Below are 20,847 nucleotides of genomic sequence, written 5' to 3'. Positions count from 1 at the left end.
GAAGATTCCCTTGAACCTGGAGATTTGGGACCCATAGAATGGGTACCATGCAGTATTACTTTAAAGGGTCTGCGTTTGCTCACCCAACCTCACCAATCCTCTCAGCCCCAAGTGTGTCCAGCCTTATGTCTACTCCAGCTGTGGGTCTAGATATGGTCGATCCAAGTTGCTTCACTGCCCCTGAACGAACTTTGTACGAATTTCTCTCTCTTTCACAGTCTTTGTTGGAGTTCTTCTGGTAATTTATTTTTATAATGGGGTTTAGCTGCTTTTCACTGCTGTGTTTATGCCGCTTTACACCCACTTGATTCAGTTACAGAGAGATATCAATACAGAGGTTTTAAGATTCTTACTAGTCAGATATATTGCTGTGCGGTGAATAGGGGGTGTTGAGTCCAGTTCACTGAGCAAGTGGTAGGTCTTGTCTGTTACATATTTGGTTTATGGAACGGTATGTGTGCTAAATTCAAACTCTTGTTTTATGCCTCATCTCACCTTACCTTTATAGTTAAGCAGCCATCCAGTGTTCTGTAAATGTGTGACTCTGTTCTGTTTTGTAATCAGGTAATGTGTAGCGATTTTTACTTTCCCTCTATAAGTGATATCTTATGATAAGTGTCTTTTTCCGTGTGAGTTATTTCACTTAGAAACATCGTACCTAAATCCACTCATCATGCTGCTAGTAGCCGTATGATATTGATTTCATGGCTGAGTGATATTCCATTGTACAGAAGTACCACAAATTCTTTATCCATTTTTCTCTTTCCTGGGATATTTAAGGTGTAACGAAGTGGAGGTTCTTGTCAACAGAGCAGCCCTAAACATAGGGGTGCCTGTGTCTTGCTGATTTTTAGTTTTCCCAATGTATACGCCCATGAGTGGAAGTGCCCTATGCTCTCTAAGCTGTGTTTTTTAGATGTTTCAGGATACACCGTACACTTCTCCAGAGTGGCTGTTGGCAATTTAAATCCCGCCCTTCAGCGTAGCAAGGCTCCCGTTTCTCCGCGGCCTGTCCTGCGTTTCTGGTTTTGACACTTTATTCACCATGGCCCTGTTGACCGATGGGAAGCGAGACTTCGTTGTAGTGCTGATTTGCCTTTCCAGGTTGCTTGGTTGGCCAAAAAGGGCGTATGCGTTTTTTCCTGAATATATTCAGGAAAAAACGCATACGCCCTTTTTGGCCAAGGGCATCACTGTCGAGGTTTTGCCGCTTTTCCTGTGCTTTAAAGGCGATTCGAATCTACCTCCTGAAATCTGTTTCCTGCAATTCTGCCTTGCTTTCAAATCCTCTTCGTTGCCTTCCCTGAATATATTTGTGGACGAGAGTTATCATTTATAACTCTGCAGGTTTGTGAATTGCAGTGCCCCTGAGCTCCATTTTTCAACTCGCTTTCTTGGGAGCTGGCCGCAAAAGCGCAGGATGGCTTCAGGCCCTATTCGGGTTCCGGGCGGCAGGCTGTGCCTGTGGTTAATTCTTCTTCCTGATGGGAAAATAGAGTGACCTGTGCCTGTCCCAACACCTAGAGCTAGTCTTCCATTGGTTCCCCCTCTTCGCGTTCATCCTCAGGACAAATTGCAACCTGTACGGAACAGGAGGTTAAAGGTGCTGATTCTCCAAGGAGGGAGATTGCTAGAAAAGCGGCTGGAATGGCGAACCCGAGCACAAGCAGATGAGAAATGAGGTGCGTTTTAGCACCCTTTCCCGATCACACGGTGTACCATCTTCTGGGTTTCTCATGCATGTTTTCGATGTAGGAAGATGCCCTTGAACCTGGAGATTTGGGACCCATGGGATGGGTACCACGCAGTATTACTTTAAAGGGTCTGCGTTTGCTCACCCAACCTCACGAAACCTCTCAGCCCCAAGAGTGTCCACCCTTATGTCGCAATCAGCTGTGGGTCTAGATATGGTCAATCCAGGTGGCATCACAGCCCCTGAACGAATTTTGTAAGAATTTCTCTCTCTTTCACTGTCTTTGTTTCACGGGTTTTTAAAAGTAATTGATTTTTATAATGGGGTTTAGCTGCTTTTCACTGCTGTCTTTATGCTGCTTTACACCCACTTGACTCAATTACAGAGAGATATCAATACATAGGTTTTAAGATTCTTACTATTCAGACATATTCTTGGTCGGTGAATAGGGGGTGTTGAGTTCAGTTCACTGAGCAAGGAGTAGGTCTTGTCTATTACATATTGGGTTTATGGAACGGTATCTGAGCTAATTTGAAACCCTTGTTTTAGGCATCACCCCACCTCACCTTTCCCGTTAAGCAGCTATAGTGTGTTTTCTAAACGTGTGACACTGTTCTGTTTTGTAATTCAGTTCAAGTGTAGCGGTTTTTACATTCCCTTTATAAGTAATATCTTATGGCAAGTGTCTTTTTCTGTGTGACTTATTTCACTTAGAATCGTCGTACCTAAATCCACTCATCATGCTGCTACTAGCCTTATGACGTTGATTTCATGGCTGAGTGATATTCCTTTGTACATAAGGACCACAACTTCTTTATCCATTTTTCTCTTTGCTGGGATATTTAAGGTGTAACGCAGTGGAGGTTCTTGTCAACAGAGCAGCCCTAAACTTTGGGGTGCCTGTGTCTTGCTGATTTTTAGTTTTCCCAATGTATACGCCCATGAGTGGAAGTGCCCTATGCTCTGTAAGCTGAGATTTTTAGATGTTTCAGGACACACCGTACAATTCTCCAGAGTGGCTGTTGGCAATTTACATCCCGCCCTTCAGCGTAGCAAGGCTCCCGTTTCTCCGCGGCCTGTCCTGCGTTTCTGGTTTTGACACTTTATTCACCATGGCCCTGTTGACCGATGGGAAGCGAGACTTCGTTGTAGTGCTGATTTGCCTTTCCAGGTTGCTTGGTTGGCCAAAAAGGGCGTATGCGTTTTTTCCTGAATATATTCAGGAAAAAACGCATACGCCCTTTTTGGCCAAGGGCATCATTGTCGAGGTTTTGCCGCTTTTCCTGTGCTTTAAAGGCGATTCGAATCTACCTCCTGAAATCTGTTTCCTGCAATTCTGCCTTGCTTTCAAATCCTCTTCGTTGCCTTCCCTGAATATATTTCTGAACGAGAGTAATCATTTATAACTCTGCAGGTTTGTGAATTGCAGTGCCCCTGAGCTCCATTTTTCAACTCGCTTTCTTGGGAGCTGACCGCAAAAGCACAGGATTGCTTCAGGCCCTATTCGGGTTCCGGGCGGCAGGCTGAGCCTGTGGTTAATTCTTCTTCCTGATGGGAAAATACAGTGACCTGTGCCTGTCCCAACACCTAGAGCTAGTCTCCCATTGGTTCCCCCTCTTCGCGTTCATCCTCAGGACAAATTGCAAACTGTACGGAACAGGAGGTTAAAGGTGCTGATTCTCCAAGGAGGGAGATTGCTAGAAAAGCGGCTGGAATGGCGAACCCGAGCACAAGCAGATGAGAAATGAGGTGCGTTTTAGCACCCTTTCCCGATCACACGGTGTACCATCTTCTGGGTTTCTCATACATGTTTTCGATGTAGGAAGATGCCCTTGAACCTGGAGATTTGGGACCCATGGGATGGGTACCACGCAGTATTACTTTAAAGGGTCTGCGTTTGCTCACCCAACCTCACGAAACCTCTCAGCCCCAAGAGTGTCCACCCTTATGTCGCAATCAGCTGTGGGTCTAGATATGGTCAATCCAGGTGGCATCACAGCCCCTGAACGAATTTTGTAAGAATTTCTCTCTCTTTCACTGTCTTTGTTTCACGGGTTTTTAAAAGTAATTGATTTTTATAATGGGGTTTAGCTGCTTTTCACTGCTGTCTTTATGCTGCTTTACACCCACTTGACTCACTTACAGAGAGATATCAATACATAGGTTTTAAGATTCTTACTATTCAGACATATTCTTGGTCGGTGAATAGGGGGTGTTGAGTTCAGTTCACTGAGCAAGGAGTAGGTCTTGTCTATTACATATTGGGTTTATGGAACGGTATCTGAGCTAATTTGAAACCCTTGTTTTAGGCATCACCCCACCTCACCTTTCCCGTTAAGCCGCTATAGTGTGTTTTCTAAACGTGTGACTCTGTTCTGTTTTGTAATTCAGTTCAAGTGTAGCGGTTTTTCATTCCCTTTATAAGTGATATCTTATGGCAAGTGTCTTTTTCTGTGTGACTTATTTCACTTAGAATCGTCGTACCTAAATCCACTCATCATGCTGCTACTAGCCTTATGACGTTGATTTCATGGCTGAGTGATATTCCTTTGTACATAAGGACCACAACTTCTTTATCCATTTTTCTCTTTGCTGGGATATTTAAGGTGTAACGCAGTGGAGGTTCTTGTCAAGAGAGCAGCCTTAAACTTTGGGGTGCCTGCGTCTTGCTGATTTTTAGTTTTCCCAATGTATACGCCCATGAGTGGAAGTGCCCTATGCTCTGTAAGCTGAGATTTTTAGATGTTTCAGGACACACCGTACAATTCTCCAGAGTGGCTGTTGGCAATTTAAATCCCGCCCTTCAGCGTAGCAAGGCTCCCGTTTCTCCGCGGCCTGTCCTGCGTTTCTGGTTTTGACACTTTATTCACCATGGCCCTGTTGACCGATGGGAAGCGAGACTTCGTTGTAGTGCTGATTTGCCTTTCCAGGTTGCTTGGTTGGCCAAAAAGGGCGTATGCGTTTTTTCCTGAATATATTCAGGAAAAAACGCATACGCCCTTTTTGGCCAAGGGCATCATTGTCGAGGTTTTGCCGCTTTTCCTGTGCTTTAAAGGCGATTCGAATCTACCTCCTGAAATCTGTTTCCTGCAATTCTGCCTTGCTTTCAAATCCTCTTCGTTGCCTTCCCTGAATATATTTGTGGACGAGAGTTATCATTTATAACTCTGCAGGTTTGTGAATTGCAGTGCCCCTGAGCTCCATTTTTCCACTCGCTTTCTTGGGACCTGGCCGCAAAAGCGCAGGATTGCTTCAGGCCCTATTCGGGTTCCGGGCGGCAGGCTGAGCCTGTGGTTAATTCTTCTTCCTGATGGGAAAATATAGTGACCTGTGCCTGTCCCAACACCTAGAGCTAGTCTCCCATTGGTTCCCCCTCTTCCCGTTCATCCTCAGGACAAATTGCAACCTGTACGGAACAGGAGGTTAAAGGTGCTGATTCTCCAAGGAGGGAGATTGCTAGTAAAGCGGCTGGAATGCCGAACCGGAGCACAAGCAGAGGAGAAATGAGGTGCGTTTTAGAAACCTTTCCCGATCACACGGTGTACCATCTTCTGGGTTTCTCATGCATGTTTTCAATGTAGGAAGATGCCCTTGAACCTGGAGATTTGGGACCCATGGGATGGGTACCACGCAGTATTTCTTTAAAGGGTCTGCGTTTGCTCACCCAACCTCACCAAACCTCTCAGCCCCAAGAGTGTCCACCCTTATGTCGCAATCAGCTGTGGGTCTAGATATGGTCAATCCAGGTGGCATCACAGCCCCTGAACGAATTTTGACAGAATTTCTCTCTCTTTCACTGTCTTTGTTTCAGGGGTTTTTAAAAGTAACTGATTTTTTATAATGGGGTTTAGCTGCTTTTCACTGCTGTCTTTATGCCGCTTTACACCGACTTGACTCAGTTACAGAGAGATATCAATACATAGGTTTTAAGATTCTTACTAGTCAGATATATTCTTGGGCGGTGAATAGAGGGTGTTGAGTCCAGTTCACTGAGCAAGGAGTAGGTCTTGTCTATTACATACTGGGTTTATGGAACGGTATCTGAGCTAATTTGAAACCCTTGTTTTAGGCATCACCCCACCTCACCTTTCCCGTTAAGCCGCTATAGTGTGTTTTCTAAACGTGTGACTCTGTTCTGTTTTGTAATTCAGTTCAAGTATAGCGGTTTTTCCATTCTCTCTATAAGTGATATCTTATGGCAAGTGTCTTTTTCTGTGTGACTTATTTCACTTAGAATCGTCGTACCTAAATCCACTCATCATGCTGCTACTAGCCTTATGACGTTGATTTCATGGCTGAGTGATATTCCTTTGTACATAAGGACCACAACTTCTTTATCCATTTTTCTCTTTCCTGGGATATTTAAGGTGTAACGAAGTGGAGGTTCTTGTGAACAGAGCAGCCCTAAACTTTGGGGTGCCTGTGTCTTGCTGATTTTTAGTTTTCCCAATGTATACGCCCATGAGTGGAAGTGCCCTATGCTCTCTAAGCTGTGTTTTTTAGATGTTTCAGGACACACCGTACACTTCTCCAGAGTGGCTGTTGGCAATTTACATCCCACCCATCAGCGTAGCAAGGCTCCCGTTTCTCCATGGCCTGTCCTGCATTTCTGGTTTTGACCCTTTATTCAGCATGGCCCTTTTGACCGATGCGAAGCGAGACTTCTTTGTAGCGCTGATTTGCCTTTCCAGGTTGCTTGGTTGGCCAAAAAGGGCGTATGCGTTTTTTCCTGAATATATTCAGGAAAAAACGCATACGCCCTTTTTGGCCGAGGGCATCATTGTCGAGGTTTTGCCGCTTTTCCTGTGCTTTAAAGGCGATTCGAATCTACCTCCTGAAATCTGTTTCCTGCAATTCTGCCTTGCTTTCAAATCCTCTTCGTTGCCTTCCCTGAATATATTTGTGTACGAGAGTTATCATTCATAACTCTGCAGGTTTGTGAATTGCAGTGCCCCTGAGCTCCATTTTTCAACTCGCTTTCTTGGGAGCTGGCCGCAAAAGCGCAGGATTGCTTCAGGCCCTATTCGGGTTCCGGGCGGCAGGCTGAGCCTGTGGTTAATTCTTCTTCGTCATGGGAAAATAGAGTGACCTGTGCCTGTCCCAACACCTAGAGCTAGTCTCCCATTGTTTCCCCCTCTTCCCGTTCATCCTCAGGACAAATTGCAACCTGTACGGAACAGGAGGTTAAAGCTGCTGATTCTCCAAGGAGGGAGATTGCTAGTAAAGCGGCTGGAATGGCGAACCCGAGCACAAGCAGATGAGAAATGAGGTGCGTTTTAGAAACCTTTCCCGATCACACGGTGTACCATCTTTTGGGTTTCTCATGCATGTTTTCGTTGTAGGAAGATGCCCTTGAACCTGGAGATTTGGGACCCGTGGGATGGGTACCACGCAGTATTTCTTTAAAGGGTCTGCGTTTGCTCACCCAAGCTCACCAAACCTCTCAGCCCCAAGAGTGTCCACCTTTATGTCGCAATCAGCTGTGGGTCTAGATATGGTCAATCCAGGTGGCATCACAGCCCCTGAACGAATTTTGTAAGAATTTCTCTCTCTTTCACTGTCTTTGTTTCACGGGTTTTTAAAAGTAATTGATTTTTATAATGGGGTTTAGCTGCTTTTCACTGCTGTCTTTATGCTGCTTTACACCCACTTGACTCACTTACAGAGAGATATCAATACATAGGTTTTAAGATTCTTACTAGTCAGATATATTCTTGGGCGGTGAATCGGGGGTGTTGAGTCCAGTTCACTGAGCAAGGAGTAGGTCTTGTCTATTACATATTGGGTTTATGGAACGGTATCTGAGCTAATTTGAAACCCTTGTTTTAGGCATCACCCCACCTCACCTTTCCCGTTAAGCAGCTATAGTGTGTTTTCTAAACGTGTGACTCTGTTCTGTTTTGTAATTCAGTTCAAGTGTAGCGGTTTTTCCATTCCCTCTATAAGTGATATCTTATGACAAGTGTCTTTTTCTGTGTGACTTATTTCACTTAGAATCGTCGTACCTAAGTCCACTCATCATGCTGCTACTAGCCTTATGACGTTGATTTCATGGCTGAGTGATATTCCTTTGTACATAAGGACCACAACTTCTTTATCCATTTTTCTCTTTCCTGGGATATTTAAGGTGTAACGAAGTGGAGGTTCTTGTCAACAGAGCAGCCCTAAACTTAGGGGTGCCTGTGTCTTGCTGATTTTTAGTTTTCCCAATGTATACGCCCATGAGTGGAAGTGCCCTATGCTCTCTAAGCTGTGTTTTTTAGATGTTTCAGGATACACCGTACACTTCTCCAGAGTGGCTGTTGGCAATTTACATCCCGCCCATCAGCGTAGCAAGGCTCCCGTTTCTCCATGGCCTGTCCTGCATTTCTGGTTTTGATCCTTTATTCAGCATGGCCCTTTTGACCGATGCGAAGCGAGACTTCTTTGTAGCGCTGATCTGCCTTTCCAGGTTGCTTGGTTGGCCAAAAAGGGCGTATGCGTTTTTTCCTGAATAAATTCAGGAAAAAACGCATACGCCCTTTTTGGCCAAGGGCATCATTGTCGAGGTTTTGCCGTTTTTCCTGTGCTTTAAAGGCGATTCGAATCTACCTCCTGAAATCTGTTTCCTGCAATTCTGCCTTGCTTTCAAATCCTCTTCCTTGCCTTCCCTGAATATATTTGTGGAGAGAGTTATCATTTATAACTCTGCAGGTTTGTGAATTGCAGTGCCCCTGAGCTCCATTTTTCAACTCGCTTTCTTGGGAGCTGGCCGCAAAAGCGCAGGATGGCTTCAGGCCCTATTCGGGTTCCGGGCGGCAGGCTGTGCCTGTGGTTAATTCTTCTTCCTGATGGGAAAATAGAGTGACCTGTGCCTGTCCCAACATCTTGAGCTAGTCTCCCATTGGTTCCCCCTCTTCTCGTTCATCCTCAGGACAAATTGCAACCTGTACGGAACAAGAGGTTAAAAGTGCTGATTCTCCAAGGAGGGAGATTGCTAGAAAAGCGGCTGGAATGGCGAACCCGAGCACAAGCAGATGAGAAATGAGGTGCGTTTTAGCACCCTTTCCCGATCACACGGTGTACCATCTTCTGGGTTTCTCATGCATGTTTTCGATGTAGGAAGATGCCCTTGAACCTGGAGATTTGGGACCCATGGGATGGGTACCACGCAGTATTACTTTAAAGGGTCTGCGTTTGCTCACCCAACCTCACGAAACCTCTCAGCCCCAAGAGTGTCCACCCTTATGTCGCAATCAGCTGTGGGTGTAGATATGGTCAATCCAGGTGGCATCACAGCCCCTGAACGAATTTTGACAGAATTTCTCTCTCTTTCACTGTGTTTGTTTCACGGGTTTTTAAAAGTAATTGATTTTTATAATGGGGTTTAGCTGCTTTTCACTGCTGTCTTTATGCCGCTTTACACCCACTTGACTCACTTACAGAGAGATATCAATACATAGGTTTTAAGATTCTTACTAGTCAGATATGTTCTTGGACGGTGAATCGGGGGTGTTGAGTCCAGTTCACTGAGCAAGGAGTAGGTCTTGTCTATTACATATTGGGTTTATGGAACGGTATCTGAGCTAATATGAAACCCTTGTTTTAGGCATCACCCCACCTCACCTTTCCCGTTAAGCAGCTATAGTGTGTTTTCTAGACGTGTGACTCTGTTCTGTTTTGTAATTCAGTTCAAGTGTAGCGGTTTTTCCATTCCCTCTATAAGTGATATCTTATGACAAGTGTCTTTTTCTGTGTGACTTATTTCACTTAGAATCGTCGTACCTAAATCCACTCATCCTGCTGCTACTAGCCTTATGACGTTGATTTCATGGCTGAGTGATATTCCTTTGTACATAAGGACCACAACTTCTTTATCCATTTTTCTCTTTGCTGGGATATTTAAGGTGTAATGCAGTGGAGGTTCTTGTCAACAGAGCAGCCCTAAACTTTGGGGTGCCTGTGTCTTGCTGATTTTTAGTTTTCCCAATGTATACGCCCATGAGTGGAAGTGCCCTATGCTCTCTATGCTGTGTTTTTTAGATGTTTCAGGATACACCGTACACTTCTCCAGAGTGGCTGTTGGCAATTTACATCCCGCCCATCAGCATAGCAAGGCTCCCGTTTCTCCATGGCCTGTCCTGCATTTCTGGTTTTGACCCTTTATTCAGCATGGCCCTTATGACCGATGCGAAGCGAGACTTCTTTGTAGCGCTGATCTGCCTTTCCAGGTTGCTTGGTTGGCCAAAAAGGGCGTATGCGTTTTTTCCTGAATAAATTCAGGAAAAAACGCATACGCCCTTTTTGGCCAAGGGCATCATTGTCGAGGTTTTGCCGCTTTTCCTGTGCTTTAAAGGCGATTCGAATCTACCTCCTGAAATCTGTTTCCTGCAATTATGCCTTGCTTTCAAATCCTCTTCGTTGCCTTCCCTGAATATATTTGTGGACGAGAGTTATCATTTATAACTCTGCAGGTTTGTGAATTGCAGTGCCCCTGAGCTCCATTTTTCAACTCGCTTTCTTGGGAGCTGGCCGCAAAAGCGCAGGATGGCTTCAGGCCCTATTCGGGTTCCGGGCGGCAGGCTGAGCCTGTGGTTAATTCTTCTTCCTGATGGGAAAATAGAGTGATCTGTGCCTGTCCCAACACCTTGAGCTAGTCTCCCATTGGTTCCCCCTCTTCCCGTTCATCCTCAGGACAAATTGCAACCTTTTCGGAAACGGAGGTTGAAGGTGCTGATTCTCCAAGGAGGGAGATTGCTAGTAAAGCAGCCTGAATGGCGAACCCGAGCACAAGCAGATGAGAAATGAGGTGCGTTTTGGAAACCTTTCCCGATCACACGGTGTACCATCTTCTGGGTTTCTCATGCATGTTTTCGATGTAGGAAGATGCCCTTGAACCTGGAGATTTCGGACCCATGGGATGGGTATCACGCAGTATTACTTTAAAGGGTCTGCGTTTGCTCACCCTACCTCACCAAACCTCTCAGCCCCAAGAGTGTCCACCCTTATGTCGCAATCAGCTGTGGGTCTAGATATGGTCAATCCAGGTGGCATCACAGCCCCTGAACGAATTTTGTAAGAATTTCTCTCTCTTTCACTGACTTTGTTTCACGGGTTTTTAAAAGTAATTGATTTTTATAATGGGGTTTAGCTGCTTTTCACTGCTGTCTTTATGCCGCTTTACACGCACTTGACTCACTTACAGAGAGATATCAATACATAGGTTTTAAGATTCTTACTAGTCAGACATATTCTTGGGCGGTGAATAGGGGGTGTTGAGTCCAGTTCACTGAGCAAGGAGTAGGTCTTGTCTATTACATACTGGGTTTATGGAACGGTATCTGAGCTAATTTGAAACCCTTTTTTTAGGCATCACCCCACCTCACCTTTCCCGTTAAGCAGCTATAGTGTGTTTTCTAAACGTGTGACTCTGTTCTGTTTTGTAATTAAGTTCAAGTGTAGCGGTTTTTCCATTCCCTCTATAAGTGATATCTTATGGCAAGTGTCTTTTTCTGTGTGACTTATTTCACTTAGAATCGTCGTACCTAAATCCACTCATCATGCTGCTACTATCCTTATGACGTTGATTTCATGGCTGAGTGATATTCCTTTGTACATAAGGACCACAATTTCTTTATCCATTTTTCTCTTTCCTGGGATATTTAAGGTGTAACGAAGTGGAGGTTCTTGTCAACAGAGCAGCCCTAAACTTTGGGGTGCCTGTGTCTTGCTGATTTTTAGTTTTCCCAATGTATACGCCCATGAGTGGAAGTGCCCTATGCTCTCTAAGCTGTGTTTTTTAGATGTTTCAGGATACACCGTACACTTCTCCAGAGTGGCTGTTGGCAATTTACATCCCGCCCATCAGCGTAGCAAGGTTCCCGTTTCTCCATGGCCTGTCCTGCATTTCTGGTTTTGATCCTTTATTCAGCATGGCCCTCTTGACCGATGCGATGCGAGACTTCTTGGTAGCGCTGATCTGCCTTTCCAGGTTGCTTGGTTGGCCAAAAAGGGCGTATGCGTTTTTTCCTGAATAAATTCAGGAAAAAACGCATACGCCCTTTTTGGCCAAGGGCATCATTGTCGAGGTTTTGCCGCTTTTCCTGTGCTTTAAAGGCGATTCGAATCTACCTCCTGAAATCTGTTTCCTGCAATTCTGCCTTGCTTTCAAATCCTCTTCGTTGCCTTCCCTGAATATATTTGTGGACGAGAGTTATCATTTATAACTCTGCAGGTTTGTGAATTGCAGTGCCCCTGAGCTCCATTTTTCAACTCGCTTTCTTGGGAGCTGGCCGCAAAAGCGCAGGATTGCTTCAGGCCCTATTCGGGTTCCGGGCGGCAGGCTGAGCCTGTGGTTAATTCTTCTTCCTGATGGGAAAAAAGAGTGACCTGTGCCTGTCCCAACACTTTGAGCTAGTCTCCCATTGGTTCCCCGTCTTCCCGTTCATCCTCAGGACAAATTGCAACCTGTACGGAACAGGAGGTTAAAGGTGCTGATTCTCCAAGGAGGGAGATTGCTAGAAAAGCGGCTGGAATGGTGAACGCGAGCACAAGCAGATGAGAAATGTGGTGCGTTTTAGAAACCTTTCCCGATCACACGGTGTACCATCTTCTGGGTTTCTCATGCATGTTTTCGATGTAGGAAGATGCCCTTGAACCTGGAGATTTGGGACCCATGGGATGGGTACCACGCAGTATTAGTTTAAAGGGTCTGTGTTTGCTCACCCAACCTCACCAAACCTCTCGGCCCCAAGAGTGTCCACCCTTATGTCGCAATCAGCTGTGGGTCTAGATATGGTCAATCCAGGTGGCATCACAGCCCCTGAACGAATTTTGTAAGAATTTCTCTCTCTTTCACTGTCTTTGTTTCACGGGTTTTTAAAAGTTATTGATTTTTATAATGGGGTTTAGCTGCTTTTCACTGCTGTCTTTATGCCGCTTTACACCCACTTGACTCACTTACAGAGAGATATCAATACATAGGTTTTAAGATTCTTACTAGTCAGATATATTCTTGGGCGGTGAATCGGGGGTGTTGAGTCCAGTTCACTGAGCAAGGAGTAGGTCTTGTCTATTACATATTGGGTTTATGGAACGGTATCTGAGCTAATTTGAAACCCTTGTTTTAGGCATCACCCCACCTCACCTTTCCCGTTAAGCAGCTATAGTGTGTTTCCTAACGTGTGACTCTGTTCTGTTTTGTAATTCAGTTCAAGTGTAGCGGTTTTTCCATTCCCTCTATAAGTGATATCTTATGACAAGTGTCTTTTTCTGTGTGACTTATTTCACTTAGAATCGTTGTACCTAAGTCCACTCATCATGCTGCTACTAGCCTTATGACGTTGATTTCATGGCTGAGTGATATTCCTTTGTACATAAGGACCACAACTTCTTTATCCATTTTTCTCTTTCCTGGGATATTTAAGGTGTAACGAAGTGGAGGTTCTTGTCAACAGAGCAGCCCTAAACTTAGGGGTGCCTGTGTCTTGCTGATTTTTAGTTTTCCCAATGTATACGCCCATGAGTGGAAGTGCCCTATGCTCTCTAAGCTGTGTTTTTTAGATGTTTCAGGATACACCGTACACTTCTCCAGAGTGGCTGTTGGCAATTTACATCCCGCCCATCAGCGTAGCAAGGCTCCCGTTTCTCCATGGCCTGTCCTGCATTTCTGGTTTTGATCCTTTATTCAGCATGGCCCTTTTGACCGATGCGAAGCGAGACTTCTTTGTAGCGCTGATCTGCCTTTCCAGGTTGCTTGGTTGGCCAAAAAGGGCGTATGCGTTTTTTCCTGAATAAATTCAGGAAAAAACGCATACGCCCTTTTTGGCCAAGGGCATCATTGTCGAGGTTTTGCCGCTTTTCCTGTGCTTTAAAGGCGATTCGAATCTACCTCCTGAAATCTGTTTCCTGCAATTATGCCTTGCTTTCAAATCCTCTTCGTTGCCTTCCCTGAATATATTTGTGGACGCGAGTTATCATTTATAACTCTGCAGGTTTGTGAATTGCAGTGCCCCTGAGCTCCATTTTTCAACTCGCTTTCTTGGGAGCTGGCCGCAAAAGCGCAGGATGGCTTCAGGCCGTATTCGGGTTCCGGGCGGCAGGCTGTGCCTGTGGTTAATTCTTCTTCCTGATGGGAAAATAGAGTGACCTGTGCCTGTCCCAACACCTTGAGCTAGTCTCCCATTGGTTCCCCCTCTTCCCGTTCATCCTCAGGACAAATTGCAACCTATTCGGAACCGGAGGTTGAAGGTGCTGATTCTCCAAGGAGGGAGATTGCTAGTAAAGCAGCCTGAATGGCGAACCCGAGCACAAGCAGATGAGAAATGAGGTGTGTTTTAGCACCCTTTCCCGATCACACGGTGTACCATCTTCTGGGATTCTCATGCATGTTTTCGATGTAGGAAGATGCCCTTGAACCTGGAGATTTGGGACCCATGGGATGGGTACCACACAGTATTACTTTAAAGGGTCTGTGTTTGCTCACCCAACCTCACCAAACCTCTCAGCCCCAAGAGTGTCCACCCTTATGTCGCAATCAGCTGTGGGTCTAGATATGGTCAATCCAGGTGGCATCACAGCCCCTTAACGAATTTTGTAAGAATTTCTCTCTCTTTCTCTGACTTTGTTTCACGGGTTTTTAAAAGTAATTGATTTTTATAATGGGGTTTAGCTGCTTTCCACTGCTGTCTTTATGCTGCTTTACACGCACTTGATTCACTTACAGAGAGATATCAATACATAGTTTTTAAGATTCTTACTAGTCAGACATATTCTTGGGCGGTGAATAGGGGGTGTTGAGTCCAGTTCACTGAGCAAGGAGTAGGTCTTGTCTAGTACATATTGGGTTTATGGAACGGTATCTGAGCTAATTTGAAACCCTTGTTTTAGGCATCACCCCACCTCACCTTTCCCGTTAAGCACCTATAGTGTGTTTTCTAAACGTGTGACTCTGTTCTGTTTTGTAATTCAGTTCAAGTGTAGCGGTTTTTCCATTCCCTCTATAAGTGATATCTTATGGCAAGTGTCTTTTTCTGTGTGACTTATTTCACTTAGAATCGTTGAACCTAAATCCACTCATCATGCTGCTACTAGCCTTATGAAGTTGATTTCATGGCTGAGTGATATTCCTTTGTACATAAGGACCACAATTTCTTTATCCATTTTTCTCTTTCCTGGGATATTTAAGGTGTAACGAAGTGGAGGTTCTTGTCAACAGAGCAGCCCTAAACTTTGGGGTGCCTGTGTCTTGCTGATTTTTAGTTTTCCCAATGTATACGCCCATGAGTGGAAGTGCCCTATGCTCTCTAAGCTGTGTTTTTTAGATGTTTCAGGACACACCGTACTCTTCTCCAGAGTGGCTGTTGGCAATTTACATCCCGCCCATCAGCGTAGCAAGGCTCCCGTTTCTCCATGGCCTGTCCTGCATTTCTGGTTTTGACCCTTTATTCAGCATGGCCCTTTTGACCGATGCGAAGCGAGACTTCTTTGTAGCGCTGATTTGCCTTTCCAGGTTGCTTGGTTGGCCAAAAAGGGCGTATGCGTTTTTTCCTGAATATATTCAGGAAAAAACGCATACGCCCTTTTTGGCCAAGGGCATCACTGTCGAGTTTTTGCCGCTTTTCCTGTGCTTTAAAGGCGATTCGAATCTACCTCCTAAAATCTGTTTCCTGCAATTCTGCCTTGCTTTCAAATCCTCTTCGTTGCCTTCCCTGAATATATTTGTGGACGAGAGTTATCATTTATAACTCTGCAGGTTTGTGAATTGCAGTGCCCCTGAGCTCCATTTTTCAACTCGCTTTCTTGGGAGCTGGCCGCAAAAGCGCAGGATTGCTTCAGGCCCTATTCGGGTTCCGGGCGGCAGGCTGAGCCTGTGGTTAATTCTTCTTCCTGATGGGAAAATAGAGTGACCTGTGCCTGTCCCAACACCTAGAGCTAGTCTCCCATTGGTTCCCCCTCTTCCCGTTCATCCTCAGGACAAATTGCCACCTGTACGGAACAGGAGGTTAAAGCTGCTGATTCTCCAAGGAGGGAGATTGCTAGTAAAGCGGCTGGAATGGCGAACCCGAGCACAAGCAGATGAGAAATGAGGTGCGTTTTGGAAACCTTTCCCGATCACACGGTGTACCATCTTCTGGGTTTCTCATGCATGTTTTCGATGTAGGAAGATGCCCTTGAACCTGGAGATTTCGGACCCATGGGATGGGTATCACGCAGTATTACTTTAAAGGGTCTGCGTTTGCTCACCCTACCTCACCAAACCTCTCAGCCCCAAGAGTGTCCACCCTTATGTCGCAATCAGCTGTGGGTCTAGATATGGTCAATCCAGGTGGCATCACAGCCCCTGAACGAATTTTGTAAGAATTTCTCTCTCTTTCACTGACTTTGTTTCACGGGTTTTTAAAAGTAATTGATTTTAATAATGGGGTTTAGCTGCTTTTCACTGCTGTCTTTATGCCGCTTTACACGCACTTGACTCACTTACAGAGAGATATCAATACATAGGTTTTAAGATTCTTACTAGTCAGACATATTCTTGGGCGGTGAATAGGGGGTGTTGAGTCCAGTTCACTGAGCAAGGAGTAGGTCTTGTCTATTACATACTGGGTTTATGGAACGGTATCTGAGCTAATTTGAAACCCTTTTTTTAGGCATCACCCCACCTCACCTTTCCCGTTAAGCAGCTATAGTGTGTTTTCTAAACGTGTGACTCTGTTCTGTTTTGTAATTAAGTTCAAGTGTAGCGGTTTTTCCATTCCCTCTATAAGTGATATCTTATGGCAAGTGTCTTTTTCTGTGTGACTTATTTCACTTAGAATCGTCGTACCTAAATCCACTCATCATGCTGCTACTATCCTTATGACGTTGATTTCATGGCTGAGTGATATTCCTTTGTACATAAGGACCACAACTTCTTTATCCATTTTTCTCTTTCCTGGGATATTTAAGGTGTAACGAAGTGGAGGTTCTTGTCAACAGAGCAGCCCTAAACTTTGGGGTGCCTGTGTCTTGCTGATTTTTAGTTTTCCCAATGTATACGCCCATGAGTGGAAGTGCCCTATGCTCTCTAAGCTGTGTTTTTTAGATGTTTCAGGATACACCGTACACTTCTCCAGAGTGGCTGTTGGCAATTTACATCCCGCCCATCAGCGTAGCAAGGTTCCCGTTTCTCCATGGCCTGTCCTGCATTTCTGGTTTTGATCCTTTATTCAGCATGGCCCTCTTGACCGATGCGATGCGAGACTTCTTGGTAGCGCTGATCTGCCTTTCCAGGTTGCTTGGTTGGCCAAAAAGGGCGTATGCGTTTTTTCCTGAATAAATTCAGGAAAAAACGCATACGCCCTTTTTGGCCAAGGGCATCATTGTCGAGGTTTTGCCGCTTTTCCTGTGCTTTAAAGGCGATTCGAATCTACCTCCTGAAATCTGTTTCCTGCAATTCTGCCTTGCTTTCAAATCCTCTTCGTTGCCTTCCCTGAATATATTTGTGGACGAGAGTTATCATTTATAACTCTGCAGGTTTGTGAATTGCAGTGCCCCTGAGCTCCATTTTTCAACTCGCTTTCTTGGGAGCTGGCCGCAAAAGCGCAGGATTGCTTCAGGCCCTATTCGGGTTCCGGGCGGCAGGCTGAGCCTGTGGTTAATTCTTCTTCCTGATGGGAAAATAGAGTGACCTGTGCCTGTCCCAACACCTTGAGCTAGTCTCCCATTGGTTCCCCGTCTTCCCGTTCATCCTCAGGACAAATTGCAACCTGTACGGAACAGGAGGTTAAAGGTGCTGATTCTCCAAGGAGGGAGATTGCTAGAAAAGCGGCTGGAATGGTGAACGCGAGCACAAGCAGATGAGAAATGTGGTGCGTTTTAGAAACCTTTCCCGATCACACGGTGTACCATCTTCTGGGTTTCTCATGCATGTTTTCGATGTAGGAAGATGCCCTTGAACCTGGAGATTTGGGACCCATGGGATGGGTACCACGCAGTATTAGTTTAAAGGGTCTGTGTTTGCTCACCCAACCTCACCAAACCTCTCGGCCCCAAGAGTGTCCACCCTTATGTCGCAATCAGCTGTGGGTCTAGATATGGTCAATCCAGGTGGCATCACAGCCCCTGAACGAATTTTGTAAGAATTTCTCTCTCTTTCACTGTCTTTGTTTCACGGGTTTTTAAAAGTTATTGATTTTTATAATGGGGTTTAGCTGCTTTTCACTGCTGTCTTTATGCCGCTTTACACCCACTTGACTCACTTACAGAGAGATATCAATACATAGGTTTTAAGATTCTTACTAGTCAGATATATTCTTGGGCGGTGAATCGGGGGTGTTGAGTCCAGTTCACTGAGCAAGGAGTAGGTCTTGTCTATTACATATTGGGTTTATGGAACGGTATCTGAGCTAATTTGAAACCCTTGTTTTAGGCATCACCCCACCTCACCTTTCCCGTTAAGCAGCTATAGTGTGTTTCCTAACGTGTGACTCTGTTCTGTTTTGTAATTCAGTTCAAGTGTAGCGGTTTTTCCATTCCCTCTATAAGTGATATCTTATGACAAGTGTCTTTTTCTGTGTGACTTATTTCACTTAGAATCGTTGTACCTAAGTCCACTCATCATGCTGCTACTAGCCTTATGACGTTGATTTCATGGCTGAGTGATATTCCTTTGTACATAAGGACCACAACTTCTTTATCCATTTTTCTCTTTCCTGGGATATTTAAGGTGTAACGAAGTGGAGGTTCTTGTCAACAGAGCAGCCCTAAACTTAGGGGTGCCTGTGTCTTGCTGATTTTTAGTTTTCCCAATGTATACGCCCATGAGTGGAAGTGCCCTATGCTCTCTAAGCTGTGTTTTTTAGATGTTTCAGGATACACCGTACACTTCTCCAGAGTGGCTGTTGGCAATTTACATCCCGCCCATCAGCGTAGCAAGGCTCCCGTTTCTCCATGGCCTGTCCTGCATTTCTGGTTTTGATCCTTTATTCAGCATGGCCCTTTTGACCGATGCGAAGCGAGACTTCTTTGTAGCGCTGATCTGCCTTTCCAGGTTGCTTGGTTGGCCAAAAAGGGCGTATGCGTTTTTTCCTGAATAAATTCAGGAAAAAACGCATACGCCCTTTTTGGCCAAGGGCATCATTGTCGAGGTTTTGCCGCTTTTCCTGTGCTTTAAAGGCGATTCGAATCTACCTCCTGAAATCTGTTTCCTGCAATTCTGCCTTGCTTTCAAATCCTCTTCGTTGCCTTCCCTGAATATATTTGTGGACGAGAGTTATCATTTATAACTCTGCAGGTTTGTGAATTGCAGTGCCCCTGAGCTCCATTTTTCAACTCGCTTTCTTGGGAGCTGGCCGCAAAAGCGCAGGATGGCTTCAGGCCCTATTCGGGTTCCGGGCGGCAGGCTGTGCCTGTGGTTAATTCTTCTTCCTGATGGGAAAATAGAGTGACCTGTGCCTGTCCCAACACCTTGAGCTAGTCTCCCATTGGTTCCCCCTCTTCCCGTTCATCCTCAGGACAAATTGCAACCTGTACGGAACAGGAGGTTAAAGGTGCTGATTCTCCAAGGAGGGAGATTGCTAGAAAAGCGGCTGGAATGGCGAACGCGAGCACAAGCAGATGAGAAATGTGGTGCGTTTTAGAAACCTTTCCCGATCACACGGTGTACCAACTTCTGGGTTTCTCATGCATGTTTTCGATGTAGGAAGATGCCCTTGAACCTGGAGATTTGGGACCCATGGGATGGGTACCACGCAGTATTAGTTTAAAGGGTCTGTCTTTGCTCACCCAACCTCACCAAACCTCTCAGCCCCAAGAGTGTCCACCCTTATGTCGCAATCAGCCGTGGGTCTAGATATGGTCAATCCAGGTGGCATCACAGCCCCTGAACGAATTTTGTAAGAATTTCTCTCTCTTTCACTGTCTTTGTTTCACGGGTTTTTAAAAGTAATTGATTTTTATAATGGGGTTTAGCTGCTTTTCACTGCTGTCTTTATGCCGCTTTACACCCACTTGACTCACTTACAGAGAGATATCAATACATAGGTTTTAAGATTCTTACTAGTCAGATATATTCTTGGGCGGTGAATCGGGGGTGTTGAGTCCAGTTCACTGAGCAAGGAGTAGGTCTTGTCTATTACATATTGGGTTTATGGAACGGTATCTGAGCTAATTTGAAACCCTTGTTTTAGGCATCAACCCACCTCACCTTTCCCGTTAAGCAGCTATAGTGTGTTTTCTAAACGTGTGACTCTGTTCTGTTTTGTAATTCAGTTCAAGTGTAGCGGTTTTTCCATTCCCTCTATAAGTGATATCTTATGACAAGTGTCTTTTTCTGTGTGACTTATTTCACTTAGAATCGTCGTACCTAAATCCACTCATCATGCTGCTACTATCCTTATGGCGTTGATTTCATGGCTGAGTGATATTCCTTTGTACATAAGGACCACAACTTCTTTATCCATTTTTCTCTTTCCTGGGATATTTAAGGTGTAACGAAGTGGAGGTTCTTGTCAACAGAGCAGCCCTAAACTTAGGGGTGCCTGTGTCTTGCTGATTTTTAGTTTTCCCAATGTATACGCCCATGAGTGGAAGTGCCCTATGCTCTCTAAGCTGTGTTTTTTAGATGTTTCAGGATACACCGTACACTTCTCCAGAGTGGCTGTTGGCAATTTACATCCCGCCCATCAGCGTAGCAAGGCTCCCGTTTCTCCATGGCCTGTCCTGCATTTCTGGTTTTGATCCTTTATTCAGCATGGCCCTTTTGACCGATGCGAAGCGAGACTTCTTTGTAGCGCTGATCTGCCTTTCCAGGTTGCTTGGTTGGCCAAAAAGGGCGTATGCGTTTTTTCCTGAATAAATTCAGGAAAAAACGCATACGCCCTTTTTGGCCAAGGGCATCATTGTCGAGGTTTTGCCGCTTTTCCTGTGCTTTAAAGGCGATTCGAATCTACCTCCTGAAATCTGTTTCCTGCAATTCTGCCTTGCTTTCAAATCCTCTTCGTTGCCTTCCCTGAATATATTTGTGGACGAGAGTTATCATTTATAACTCTGCAGGTTTGTGAATTGCAGTGCCCCTGAGCTCCATTTTTCAACTCGCTTTCTTGGGAGCTGGCCGCAAAAGCGCAGGATGGCTTCAGGCCCTATTCGGGTTCCGGGCGGCAGGCTGTGCCTGTGGTTAATTCTTCTTCCTGATGGGA

This window comes from Eschrichtius robustus, chromosome 7 (assembly GCF_028021215.1).
Source record: "Eschrichtius robustus isolate mEscRob2 chromosome 7, mEscRob2.pri, whole genome shotgun sequence".
Taxonomy (NCBI): Eukaryota; Metazoa; Chordata; class Mammalia; order Artiodactyla; family Eschrichtiidae; genus Eschrichtius; species Eschrichtius robustus.
The sequence above is the reverse complement of the archived record's forward strand: the minus strand, read 5'-3'. Positions refer to the sequence as shown.